This window comes from Cavia porcellus, unplaced genomic scaffold, assembly GCF_034190915.1.
Source record: "Cavia porcellus strain 051 isolate PalLab524CR breed Dunkin Hartley unplaced genomic scaffold, mCavPor4.1 scaffold_88, whole genome shotgun sequence".
Lineage (NCBI taxonomy): Eukaryota > Metazoa > Chordata > Mammalia > Rodentia > Caviidae > Cavia > Cavia porcellus.
The window spans coordinates 1,235,536-1,250,584 of NW_026947571.1; positions in this window are offsets into that span (position 1 = coordinate 1,235,536).

Here is a 15,049-nt window from a genome sequence, read left to right on the forward strand (position 1 = left end):
CAAATAAAGATAATCCCTCCTTTCCACATTCTGCTTGAAACCACATCCTTTGTTATTTATATTTTCTTACCCAGAAACACTTGGAGATGACTACAGCAAGAGTTTCCCATTGGTGGAATTTCCACGGAGACACATGAAGTAATACTGCACAACTTCAAGTGAAGTGCACTGTCCCTTGACAATGGCAAGTCTGGGCAAACCTCTAGTAACTGAAAACCTTAGAAAGTCTGAAAGTGAGTGAATGAAAATGGGCCTCTCCACATTTGGACAGGGCCTCTCCTGAAGCACACACTTGTGGAAAATGTAATTATGAGAGAGGAATGAACTCCCAAAACGGAATGGAAATTATCTTGTTTAGGCCTGGAACGCTATGGCCTGGAGCCCTGTGGTTCTAACTGGATGAGCAAAGTGTGAGCAGAGATCAAAGTAAAATGCACACCATTTGGGGAAGTTGATATTTAACCAGGCGTCCAGAGTAGTGGCAAACTGTACTTGTGTCAATTTGCTAAATCCTGTCTTCACAAGAAAGAAAATTCCAGCACGACCAGTAACTAGTGTAGGACACATTTCAAAGGACTTGTAAAAAGTCCAACACTGAATTTAGCCCAACACTGAATTTAGATGAAAATAGCAGAGTCTGTTTGTATTTCAAGTTTTAATAGCAGAAACTTATAACATGTAATAGCTGTTACATGAATAACTTCAGAGCTTTTGGAGAGGTCTAAATCACTATGAGTGAGGGCTTCCCTGAGTCACAAAGTTAAAAATAGTAAAAGAAACAATTAGAAAATCCAATCACCCAATAAAATACAAACACTAAGTCCAAAGGGTTTCACTGGTTTTAAAACCACTTATGGAATGCACAACTATTGAAGAGGCTTACTCTGCATTCTGCTTTACTCAGGCCCGGTACATGAGCAACTGTAAAAGCAAAATTGAAAATGTTATGTGAAATGACAATTTCATTGTTGAAACCATGACCCAATAGACATTTTCTCTTTTGAAACTTCGTACATTATCCATATATGTTCTCAAATGGAAGGAATTCACAGGATTTAGGCTGAATTTTTTTTTCAGTATTTTGTGTTCCACCAGATTTATCTGAAGATCTCCTGTCCTGCATCCACTGGCCAGTGCACAAGGCCACACATAGGAGAACCAACATGAGAAGTTCACTTCTACAGCCTGATTATATCATCATGAGAATATAATTTTCCTTTCATCATCCAAGATTTTTACCTCAGATTAACCAGCTCTCTTGCTTTCCCATGTTTTTCCCTGGTTTTTGTACCTTGAAATGGGTGTGCACTCTTCTCAGCCTTGATCTCCATCTTCCCCCGTATTTCCAAACATATTCATCTTGGAAACATGTAAAGATCTTATTCGGGGCTTGTTTCATTGTTTTCAAATATCTGCCCTTGAAATTCAACTTCCACCACTGTCTCTCATATCCAAAGCTATGTGCTTGCAGAGGATTTCTGCTGAGAAATTTCACAGAAAGCTCTTATACTGCAGGTGAATGATGCCAGCAAGTCTTGACTGAATAGCTTAGGGAACAGGACTCAGCCAAATGACAGACATGACAAGGGAAAAGCGTATGCTCAAGGATAAGACATGGCAGAGATCATCTGCCAGGCCCTGGCATATTTCATATCCCATTGAAAGTACATCCATGTGTAGTTTGGCAAGCATTTCCATCCACAAATTCTGAGCAGTGAAGCCTTCAGAGAGAATATTGTGGCATACCAGGCCAAGAATATTCATCCTATTTAAATCTTGCCCTACAAGGTCCTATGTGCCACTGAGGTCTCCATGGCAACGCCCAGCATTGTGACTCAGGTCTCCTACTGCACACTTGTATCCTAGAGCCTAAAGTCCAGCTCACAATGGTGCTCAGCCAATCACAGCCCAATGTGGTTGCCTGGCAACCACAAGCTTGTGGATTTCTGTGAACTGTTTCAGCCCAACTCTGTAGCTTTCCACGTCATACAACCACAGCCATTCCAATCGTGCAATATTTGATTAGCCTCGCTATTTTGCCTCAGAATTTTTTTTACAGTTGTAGTGATCACGAAAATTTGACATATTTTGAGAAGTGGAGGGAAGTAATTGGAAAACATTTTGGTATGTCTGAGGTCTATGGGTTCCAAACTTGACTACCCCAGTCTTTTAAAATTGCAAACCTAGAGACTAAAATCCACCTCACAGTGATGTTCAGCCAATCTCAGCCCAGTGTGGTTGCCTGGCAACCACAAGCCTGTGGATTTCTGTGAACAGTTTCAGCCCAACTCTGGAGCTTTCCACCTCATACAACCAAAGCCATTCCAATCATGCAGTATTTGATTCACCTCTCTAAGTTGCCTCAGAATTTTCTTTGAAGTTGTGGTGATCACGCAAATTTGACATATTTTGACAAGTGGAGGGAAGTAATTGGCTCTGTCTTTAGCTCTGTTGGTGGTATATGGGGTCCAAACTTGACTAGCCCAGTCTATTCAATTTTCAAACTTAGAAAGCCAAATGTTTCAGGGGAGGAAAGAAAATGCCACAGTGATTTGGGTTCTGCCAAGTTTGTGGTGGCTTGGGAAGCAAACCTGCAAACCATACATGCAGTCTCTGCTGGATTACAGCCACCATGGTAGTATCAGTTAGCACTAAATGCCAGCAACCAGAAGATGAGTCCCAAAATGAAAGTGAATCCTTGCAGTGCATGAATATTTGGAGTGCCTGCTTCAACTATCCAGCTTCCTCGGGGTTCACTTGTCTGCAATCGCTATTTCAAGGAGGTCTGCAGCCTTTCCAGCATAACCCTGGAAACTAAACATGAGGTACTGGCTCAATACCTAAACCAACATAATGCTAGATAGCTTATCACCAGCATTTTTCCCCAGAATTCAAATGTAACATGGTGAAAGGGAAACCCTTAGAAAAGGGACGCAAATGCCCCTTTCCCTAAAAATCCCAGTTATTTTCTCCTGGCATGGAATATTTAGACTCCACAACTCATGTAGTGAACCCAGGGACCTAGACCAACTGTGTCTAGGTTTCTGTTGTCCTCTTTTTGGAAACAGCATCTTATGTAGTTGTTGAAAGAGGCCTTGAGATAAATTCGTAGCCCAAGATGGACTGGAACTCCCAAGGATCCTTCCAGCTCAGCCCCCAGATTGCTGGGATTATAGGCATGAGCCACCATGCCAAGCATGTGCACAGAGATTATTACATAATTTGTGAAATCCCACTACTGGTCTATAGGTAGCTTCTGTGCTTCAGGCTTTAGGAATATGCCTCTCTTTGTTTTGGCTCCCCTTGTTCAGGTGTCCATTTCTATTGTGAGAAGCTCCAAGGCCCAAGGCAAGGGGGTGGCTGCCCTTCCTCTGGTGTGTCCTTGTATGATTACAGCCCAGGTGAACAGAGTTCAAATATATTGGATCCTGTGCATTTGAAGAGGAAATGAGTAAAGATTCATGAGTTAATGTGGACATGCCAGGGAATTGAGGGCCCATGATAGAGACAAACTTAAGGCCATGGGCTGAAGGCTGAGGCTTCTGTACCTCTAGCTTTTTGAATAGTGGGCCTGCTGAGCAATTGTGTGCTCTCAAATGTAATTTGATGGGTTTTGTTTTAATTTATTTTGTTTTTTTTTTGCTTTGTTTTTTTACATGGAAGGAACAGGACCATGGTTTGAAGAAGTTGGACTGTCTTACCTAAGAGAGATTTGAAAAAAGGGACAATTCAGCAGCCAAGAATTTCTCAAATGCCCTTGTCGTTTTAAAAAAAAAGTGACATAAAGTTGAGCTCGTCATGTCCACGTCTCTTTACAAAAGATTTCACCTCCTATTTCATAGGAATTACTGTTTCTTTGAAAGGTCAACCAGCACTGAAATAAAGATAATCCCTCCTTTCCTCATTCTGCTTGAAACCACATCCTTTGTTAGTTATATTTTCTTACCCAGAAACACTTGGAGATGACGACAGCAAGAGTTTCCCATTGGTGGAATTTCCACGGAGACACATGAAGTAATACTGCACAACTTCAAGTGAAGTGCACTGTCCCTTGACAATGGCAAGTCTGTGCAAACCTCTAGTAACTGAAAACCTTAGAAAGTCTGAAAATGAGTGAATGAAAATGGGCCTCTCCACATTTGGACAGGGCCTCTCCTGAAGCACACATTTGTGGAAAAAGTAATTATGAGAGAGGAATGAACTCCCAATAGGGAATGGAAATTTTCTTGTTTAGGCCTGGAACGCTATGGCCTGGATCCCTGTGGTTCTAACTGGATGAGCAAAGTGTGAGCAGAGATCAAAGAAAAACGCACACCATTTAGGGAACTCGATATTTAACAAGGCGTGCAGAGTAGTGGCAAACTGTACTTGTGTTAATTTGCTCAAATCCTGTCTTCACAAGAAGGTAAATACCAGCACGACCAGTGACTCGAGGAGGACACATTTCAAAGGACTTGGAAAAGTCCAACTCTGAATTTAGCCCAACACTGAATTTAGAAGAAAAGTAGCAGAGTCTGTTTGTATTTCAAGTTTTAATAGCAGAAACTTATAACATGTAATAGCTGTTACATGAATAACTTCAGAGCTTTTGGAGAGGTTTAAAGCAGTATAAGTGAGGGCTTCCCTGAGTCTCAAAGTTAAAAATAGTAAAAGAAACAATTTGAAAAACCAATCAACCAATAAATACAAACACTAAGTCCAAGGATTTCACTGGTTTTAAAACCACTTATGGAATGGACAACTATTGAAGAGGCTTTCTCTGCATTCTGCTTTACTCAGGCCCGGTACATGAGCAACTGTGAAAACAAAATTCAAAATGTTATGTGAAGTGACCATTTCATTGTTGAAACCATGACCCAATAGACATTTTCTCTTTTGAAACTTCACACATTATCCATATATGTTCTCAAATGGAAGGAATACACAGGATTTAGGCTGAATTTTTTTTCAGTATTTTGTGTTCCACCAGATTTATCTGAAGATCTCATGTCGTGCATCCACTGGCCAATGCAGAAGGCCACACATAGGAGAACCAACATGAGAAGTTCACTTCTACAGCCTGATTATATCATCATGAGAATATAATTTTCCTTTCATCATCAAAGATTTTTACATCAGATTAAGCAGCTCTCTTGCTTTCCCATGTTTTTCCCTGGTTTTTGTACCTTGAAATGGGTGTGCACTCTTCTCAGCCTTGATCTCCATCTTCCCCCGTATTTCCAAACATATTCATCTGGGAAACATGTAAAGATCTTATTCGGGGCTTGTTTAATTGTTTTCAAATATCTGCCCTTGAAATTCAACTTCCACCACTGTCTCTCATATCCAAAGCTATGTGCTTGCAGAGGATTTCTGCTGAGAAATTTCACAGAAAGCTCTTATACTGCAGGTGAATGATGCCAGCAAGTCTTGACTGAATAGCTTAGGGAACAGGACTCAGCCAAATGACAGACATGACAAGGGAAAAGCGTATGCTCAAGGATAAGACATGGCAGAGATCATCTGCCAGGCCCTGGCATATTTCATATCCCATTGAAAGTACATCCATGTGTAGTTTGGCAAACATTTCCATCCACGAATTCTGAGCAGTGAAGCCTTCAGAGAGAATATTGTGGCATACCAGGCCAAGAATATTCATCCTATTTAAATCTTGCCCTACAAGGTCCTCTGTGCCACTGAGGTCTCCATGCCAATGCCCAGCATTGTGACTCAGGTCTCCTACTGCACACTTGTATCCTAGAGCCTAAATTCCAGCTCACAATGGTGCTCAGCCAATCACAGCCCAGTGTGGTTGCCTGGAAATCACAAGCTTGTGGATTTCTGTGAATTGTTTCATTCCAACTCTGCAGCTTTCCACCTCATACAACCACAGCCATTCCAATCGTGCAATATTTGATTAGACTCGCTACGTTGCCTCAGAATTTTTTTTACAGTTGTAGTGATCACGAAAATTTGACATATTTTGAGAAGTGGAGGGAAGTAATTGGAAAACATTTTGGTATGTCTGAGGTCTATGGGTTCCAACCTTGACTACCCCAGTCTTTTAAATTTGCAAACCTAGAGCCTAAAATCCACCTCACAGTGATGTTCAGCCAATCTCAGCCCAGTGTGGTTGCCTGGCAACCACAAGCCTGTGGATTTCTGTGAACAGTTTCATCCCAACTCTTCAGCTTTCCACCTAATACAACCAAAGCCATTCCAATCATGCAGTATTTGATTCACCTCTTTAAGTTGCCTCAGAATTTTGTTTGAAGTTGTGGTGATCATGCAAATTTGACATATTTTGACAAGTTGAGGGAAGTAATGGGCTCTGTCTTTAGCTCTGTTGGTGGTCTATGGGGTCCTAACTTGACTAGCCCAGTCTATTCAATTTTCAAACTTAGAAAGCCAAATGTTTCAGGGGAGGAAAGAAAATGCCACAATGATTTGGGTTCTGCCAAGTTTCTGGTGGCTTGGGAAGCAAACCTGCAAACCATACATGCAGTCTCTGCTGGATTACTGCCACCATGGTAGTATCAGTTAGCACTAAATGCCAGCAACCAGAAGATGAGTCCCAAAATGAAAGTGAATCCTTGCAGTGCATGAATATTTGGAGTGCCTGCTTCAACTATCCAGCTACCTCAGGGTTCACTTGTCTGCAATCGCTATTTCAAGGAGGTCTGCCGCCATTCCAGCATAACCCTGGAGACTAAACATGAGGTACTGGCTCAATACCTAAACCAACATAATGCTAGATAGCTTATCACCAGCAGGTTTTCCCAGAATTCAAATGTAACATGGTGAAAGGAAAACCCTTAGAAAAGGGACTCAAATGCCCCTTTCCCTAAAAATCCCACGTATTTTCTCATGGCATGGAATATTTAGACTCCACAACTCATGTAGTGAACCCAGGCACCTAGACCAACTGTGTCTAGGTTTCTTTTGTCCTCTATTTGGAAACAGCATCTTATGTAGTTGTTGAAAGAGGCCTTGAGATAAATTCGTAGCCCAAGATGGACTGGAACTCCCAAGGATCCTTCCACCTCAGCCCCCAGATTGCTGGGATTATAGGCATGAGCCACCATGCCAAGCATGTGCACAGAGATTCTTACATAATTTGTGAAATCCCACTACTGGTCTATAGGTAGCTTCTGTGCCTCAGGCTTTAGGAATATGCCTCTCTTTCTTTTGTCTCCCCTTGTTCAGGTGTCCATTTCTATTGTGAGAAGCTCCAAGGCCCCAGGCAAGGGGGTGGCTGCCCTTCCTCTGGTGTGTCCTTGCATGATTACAGCCCAGGTGAACAGGGATCAAATATATTGGATCCTGTGCATTTGAAGAGGAAATGAGTAAAGATTCATGAGTTAATGTGGACATGCCAGGGAATTGAGGGCCCATGATAGAGACAAAACTTCAGGCCATGGGCTGAAGGCTGAGGCTTCTGTACCTCTAGCTTCTTGAATAGTGGGCCTGCTGAGCAATTGTGTGCTCTCAAATGTAATTTGATGGGATTTGTTTTAATTTATTTTGTTGTTTTGCTTTGATTTTTTACATGGAAGGAACAGTATCATGGTTTGATGAAGTTGGAATGTCTTACCTAAGAGAAATTTGAAAAAAGGGACAATTCAGCTGCCAAGAATTTCTCAAATGCCCTTGTCGTTTTAAAAAAAAGTGACATAAAGTTGAGCGCGTCATGTCCATGTCTCTTTACAAAAGATTGTACCTCCTATGTCATAGGAATTACTGTTTCTTTGAAAGGTCAACTTGCACTGAAATAAAGATAATCCCTCCTTTCCTTATTCTGCTTGAAACCACATCCTTTGTTAGTTATATTTTCTTACCCAGAAACACTTGGAGATGACTACAGCAAGAGTTTCCCATTGGTGGAATTTCCACGGAGACACATGAAGTAATACTGCACAACTTCAAGTGAAGTGCACTGTCCCTTGACAATGGCAAGTCTGGGCAAACCTCTAGTAACTGAAAACCTTAGAAAGTCTGAAAGTGAGTGAATGAAAATGGGCCTCTCCACATTTGGACAGGGCCTCTCCTGAAGCACACATTTGTGGAAAAAGTAATTATGAGAGAGGAATGAACTCGCAAAACGGAATGGAAATTTTCTTGTTTGGGCCTGGAACGCTATGGCCTGGAGCCCTGTGGTTCTAACTGGATGAGCAAAGTGTGAGCAGAGATCAAAGTAAAACACAAACCATTTAGGGAACTCGATATTTAACCAGTCGTCCAGAGTAGTGGCAAACTGTACTTGGGTCAATTTGCTCAAATACTGTCTTCACAAGAAGTAAATTCCAGCACGACCAGTGACTAAAGGAGGACACATTTCAAAGGACTTATAAAAAGTCCAACACTGAATTTAGCCCAACACTGAATTTAGATGAAAAGTAGCAGAGTCTGTTTGTATTTCAAGTTTTAATAGCAGAAACTTATAACATGTAATAGCTGTAACATGAATAACTTTAGAGCTTTTGGAGAGGTCTAAATCACTATGAGTGAGGGCTTCCCTGAGTCACAAAGTTAAAAATAGTACAAGAAACAATTTGAAAAACCAATCAACCAATAAAATACAAACACTAAGTCCAAAGGGTTTCACTGGTTTTAAAACCACTTATGGAATGCACAACTATTGAAGAACCTTACTCTGCATTCTGCTTTACTCAGGCCCGGTACATGAGCAACTGTGAAAGCAAAATTCAAAATGTTATGTGAAGTGACCATTTCATTGTTGAAACCATGACCCAATAGACATTTTCTCTTTTGAAACTTCGTACATTATCCATATATGTTCTCAAATGGAAGGAATAAACAGGATTTAGGCTGAATTTTTTTTTTCAATATTTTGTGTTCCACCAGATTTATCTGAAGATCTCCTGTCCTGCATCCACTGGTCAATGCAGAAGGCCACACATAGGAGAACCAACATGAGAAGTTCACTTCTACAGCCTGATTATATCATCATGAGAATATAATTTTCCTTTCATCATCCAAGATTTTTACCTCAGATTAACCAGCTCTCTTGCTTTCCCATGTTTTTCCCTGGTTTTTGTACCTTGAAATGGGTGTGCACTCTTCTCAGCCTTGATCTCCATCTTCCCCCGTATTTCCAAACATATTCATCTGGGAAACATGTAAAGATCTTATTCGGGGCTTGTTTCATTGTTTTCAAATATCTGCCCTTGAAATTCAACTTCCACCACTGTCTCTCATATCCAAAGCTATGTGCTTGCAGAGGATTTCTGCTGAGAAATTTCACAGAAAGCTCTTATACTGCAAGTGAATGATGTCAGCAAGTCTTGACTGAATAGCTTAGGGAACAGGACTCAGCCAAATGACAGACATGACAAGAGAAAAGCGTATGCTCAAGGATAAGACATGGCAGAGATCATCTGTCAGGCCCTGTCATATTTCATATCCCATTGAAAGTACATCCATGTGTAGTTTGGCAAGCATTTCCATCCACAAATTCTGAGCAGTGAAGCCTTCAGAGAGAATATTGTGGCACACCAGGCCAAGAATATTCATCCTATTTAAATCTTGCCCTACAAGGTCCTCTGTGCCACTGAGGTCTCCATGGCAATGCCCAGCATTGTGACTCAGGTCTCCTACTGCACACTTGTATCCAAGAGCCTAAAGTCCAGCTCACAATGGTGCTCAGCCTATCACAGCCCAGTGTGGTTGCCTGGCAACCACAAGCTTGTGGATTTCTGTGAACTGTTTCAGCCCAACTCTGCAGCTTTCCACCTCATACAACCACAGCCATTCCAATCGTGCAATATTTGATTAGCCTCGCTATGTTGCCTCAGAATTTTTTTTACAGTTGTAGTGATCAAGAAAATTTGACACATTTTGAGAAGTGGAGGGAAGTAATTGGAAAACATTTTGGTATGTCTGAGGTCTATGGGTTCCAAACTTGACTACCCCAGTCTTTTAAATTTGCAAACCTAGAGCCTAAAATCCACCTCACAGTGATGTTCAGCAAATCTCAGCCCAGTGTGGTTGCCTGGCAACCACAAGCCTGTGGATTTCTGTGAACAGTTTCAGCCCAACTCTGGAGCTTTCCACCTCATACAACCAAAGCCATTCCAATCATGCAGTATTTGATTCACCTCTCTAAGTTGCCTCAGAATTTTCTTTGAAGTTGTGGTGATCAGGCAAATTTGACATATTTTGACAAGTTGAGGGAAGTAATGGGCTCTGTCTTTAGCTCTGTTGTTGGTATATGGGGTCCAAACTTGACTAGCCCAGTCTATTCAATTTTCAAACTTAGAAAGCCCAATATTTCAGGGGAGGAAAGAAAATGCCACAGTGATTTGGGTTCTGCCAAGTTTCTGGTGGCTTGGGAAGCAAACCTGCAAACCATACATGCAGTCTCTGCTGGATTACTGCCACCATGGTAGTATCAGTTAGCACTAAATGCCAGCAACCAGAAGATGAGTCCCAAAATGAAAGTGAATCCTTGCAGTGCATGAATATTTGGAGTGCCTGCTTCAACTATCCAGCTTCCTCGGGGTTCACTTGTCTGCAATCGCTATTTCAAGGAGGTCTGCAGCCATTCCAGCATAACCCTGGACAATAAACATGAGGTACTGGCTCAATACCTAAACCAACATAATGCTAGATAGCTTATCACCAGCAGGTTTTCCCAGAATTCAAATGTAACATGGTGTAAGGGAAACCCTTAGAAAAGGGACGCAAATGCCCATTTCCCTAAAAATCCCAGGTAGTTTCTCATGGCATGGAATATTTAGACTCCACAACTCATGAAGTGAACCCAGGGACCTAGACCAAGTGTGTCTAGGTTTCTGTTGTCCTCTTTTTGGAAACAGCATCTTATGTAGTTGTTGAAAGAGGCCTTGAGATAAATTCGTAGCCCAAGATGGACTGGAACTCCCAAGGATCCATCCACCTCAGCCCCCAGATTGCTGGGATTATCAGGCATGAGCGACCATGCAAGCATGTGCACAGAGATTCCTACATAATTTGTGAAATCCCACTACTGGTCTATCGGTAGCTTCTGTGCTTCAGGCTTTAGGAATATGCCTCTCTTTGTTTTGGCTCCCCTTGTTCAGGTGTCCATTTCTATTGTGATAAGCTCCATGGCCCCAGGCAAGGGGGTGGCTGCACTTCCTCTGGTGTGTCCTTGGATGATTACAGCCCAGGTGAACAGGCTTCAAATATATTGGATCCTGTGCATTTGAAGAGGAAATGAGTAAAGATTCATGAGTTAATGTGGACATGCCAGGGAATTGAGTGCCCATGATAGAGACAAAACTTCAGGCCATGGGCTGAAGGCTGAGGCTTCTGTACCTCTAGCTTCTTGAATAGTGGGCCTGCTGAGCAATTGTGTGCTCTCAAATGTAATTTGATGGGTTTTGTTTTAATTTATTTTGTTTTTATTTTTTGCTTTGTTTTTTTACATGGAAGGAACAGTACCATGGTTTGAAAAAGTTGGAGTGTCTTACCTAAGAGAAATTTGAAAAAAGGGACAATTCAGCAGCCAAGAATTTCTCAAATGCCCTTGTCGTTTTAAAAAAAAGTGACATAAAGTTGAGCGCGTCATGTCCATGTCTCTTTACAAAAGATTTTACCTCCTATTTCATAGGAATTACTGTTTCTTTGAAAGGTCAACCTGCACTGAAATAAAGATAATCCCTCCTTTCCTTATTCTGCTTGAAATCACATCCTTTGTTAGTTGTATTTTCTTACCCAGAAACACTTGGAGATGACTACAGCAAGAGTTTCCCATTGGTGGAATTTCCAAGGAGACACATGAAGTAATACTGCACAACTTCAAGTGAAGTGCACTGTCCCTTGACAATGGCAAGTCTGGGCAAACCTCTAGTAACTGAAAACCTTAGAAAGTCTGAAAGTGAGTGAATGAAAATGGGCCTCTCCACATTTGGACAGGGCCTCTCCTGAAGCACACATTTGTGGAAAAAGTAATTATGAGAGAGGAATGAACTCGCAAAACGGAATGGAAATTTTCTTGTTTGGGCCTGGAACGCTATGGCCTGGAGCCCTGTGGTTCTAACTGGATGAGCAAAGTGTGAGCAGAGATCAAAGTAAAATGCACACCATTTAGGGAACTCGATAATTAACCAGGCGTCCAGAGTAGTGGCAAACTGTACTTGGGTCAATTTGCTCAAATCCTGTCTTCACAAGAAAGTAAATTCCAGCATGACCAGTGACTAAAGGAGGACACATTTCAAAGGACTTGTAAAAAGTCCAACACTGAATTTAGCCCAACACTGAATTTAGATGAAAAGTAGCAGAGTCTGTTTGTATTTCAAGTTTTAATAGCAGAAACTTATAACATGTAATAGCTGTTACATGAATAACTTCAGAGCTTTTGGAGAGGTCTAAATCACTATGAGTGAGGGCTTCCCTGAGTCACAAAGTTAAAAATAGTAAAAGAAACAATTTGAAAAACCAATCAACCAATAAAATACAAACACTAAGTCCAAAGGGTTTCACTGGTTTTAAAACCACTTATGGAATGCACAACTATTGAAGAGGCTTTCTCTGCATTCTGCTTTACTCAGGCCCGGTACATGAGCAACTGTGAAAGCAAAATTCAAAATGTTATGTGAAGTGACCATTTCATTGTTGAAACCATGACCCAATAGACATTTTCTCTTTTGAAACTTCGTACATTATCCATATATGTTCTCAAATGGAAGGAATACACAGGATTTAGGCTGAATTTTTCTTTCAGTATTTTGTGTTCCACCAGATTTATCTGAAGATCACCTGTCCTGCGTCACCTGCCCAAAGCAGAAGGCCACACATAGGAGAACCAACATGAGAAGTTCACTTTTACAGCCTGATTATATCATCATGAGAATATAATTTTCCTTTCATCATCAAAGATTTTTACATCAGATTAACCAGCTCTCTTGCTTTCCCATGTTTTTCCCTGGTTTTTGTACCTTGAAATGGGTGTGCACTCTTCTCAGCCTTGATCTCCATCTTCCCCCGTATTTCCAAACATATTCATCTGGGAAACATGTAAAGATCTTATTCGGGGCTTGTTTCATTGTTTTCAAATATCTGCCCTTGAAATTCAACTTCCAACACTGTCTCTCATATCCAAAGCTATGTGCTTGCAGAGGATTTCTGCTGAGAAATTTCACAGAAAGCTCTTATACTGCAGGTGAATGATGCCAGCAAGTGTTGACTGAATAGCTTAGGGAACAGGACTCAGCCAAATGACAGACATGACAAGGGAAAAGCGTATGCTCAAGGATAAGACATGGCAGAGATCATCTGCCAGGCCCTGGCATATTTCATATCCCATTGAAAGTACATCCATGTGTAGTTTGGCAAGCATTTCCATCCACAAATTCTGAGCAGTGAAGCCTTCAGAGAGAATATTGTGGCATACCAGGCCAAGAATATTCATCCTATTTAAATCTTGCCCAACAAGGTCCTCTGTGCTACTGCGGTCTCCATGGCAACGCCCAGCATTGTGACTCAGGTCTCCTACTGCACACTTGTATCCTAGAGCCTAAAGTCCAGCTCAAAATGGTGCTCAGCCAATCACAGCACAGTGTGGTTGCCTGGCAACCACAAGCCTGTGGATTTCTGTGAACAGTTTCATCCCAAATCTGCAGCTTTCCACCTCATACAACCACAGCCATTCCAATCGTGCAATATTTGATTTGCCTCGCTATGTTGCCTCAGAATTTTTTTCAAAGTTGTAGTGATCAAGAAAATTTGACATATTTTGAGAAGTGGAGGGAAGTAATTGGAAAACATTTTGGTATGTCTGAGGTCTATGGCTTCCATAATTGACTACCCCAGTCTTTTAAATTTGCAAACCTAGAGCCTAAAATCCACCTCACAGTGATGTTCAGCCAATCTCAGCCCAGTGTGGTTGCCTGGCAACCACAAGCCTGTGGATTTCTGTGAACAGTTTCAGCCCAACTCTGGAGCTTTCCACCTCATACAACCAAAGCCATTCCAATCATGCAGTATTTGATTCACCTCTCTAAGTTGCCTCAGAATTTTCTTTGAAGTTGTGGTGATCACGCAAATTTGACATATTTTGACAAGTGGAGGGAAGTAATTGGCTCTGTCTTTAGCTCTGTTGGTGGTCTATGGGGTCCAAACTTGACTAGCCCAGTCTATTCAATTTTCAAACTTAGAAAGCCAAATGTTTCAGGGGAGGAAAGAAAATGCCACAATGATTTGGGTTCTGCCAAGTTTCTGGTGGCTTGGGAAGCAAACCTGCAAACCATACATGCAGTCTCTGCTGGATTACTGCCACCATGGTAGTATCAGTTAGCACTAAATGCCAGCAACCAGAAGGTGAGTCCCAAAATGAAAGTGAATCCTTGCAGTGCATGAATATTTGGAGTGCCTGCTTCAACTATCCAGCTTCCTCGGGGTTCACTTGTCTGCAATTGCTATTTCAAGGAGGTCTGCAGGCATTCCAGCATAACTCTGGACACTAAACATGAGGTACTAGCACAATACCTAAACCAACATAATGCTAGATAGCTTATCACCAGCAAGTATTGCCAGAATTCAAATGTAACATGGTGAAAGGGAAACCCTTAGAAAAGGGATGCAAATGCCCCTTTCCCTAAAAATCCTAGGTATTTTCTCATGGCATGGAATATTTAGACTCCACAACTCATGTAGTGAACCCAGGGACCTAGACCAAGTGTGTCTAGGTTTCTGTTGTCCTCTTTTTGGAAACAGCATCTTATGTAGTTGTTGAAAGAGGCCTTGAGATAAATTCGTAGCCCAAGATGGACTGGAACTCCCAAGGATACATCCACCTCAGCCCCCAGATTGCTGGGATTATAGGCATGAGCCACCATGCCAAGCATGTGCACAGAGATTCTTACATAATTTGTGAAATCCCACTACTGGTGTATAGGTAGCTTCTGGGCTTCAGGGTTTAGGAATATGCCTCTCTTTGTTTTGGCTCCTCTTGTTCAGGTGTCCATTTCTATTGTGAGAAGCTCCAGGCCGCAGGCAAGGGGGAGGCTGCCCTTCCTCTGGTGTGTCCTTGGATGATTACAGCCCAGGTGAACAGGGATCAAATATA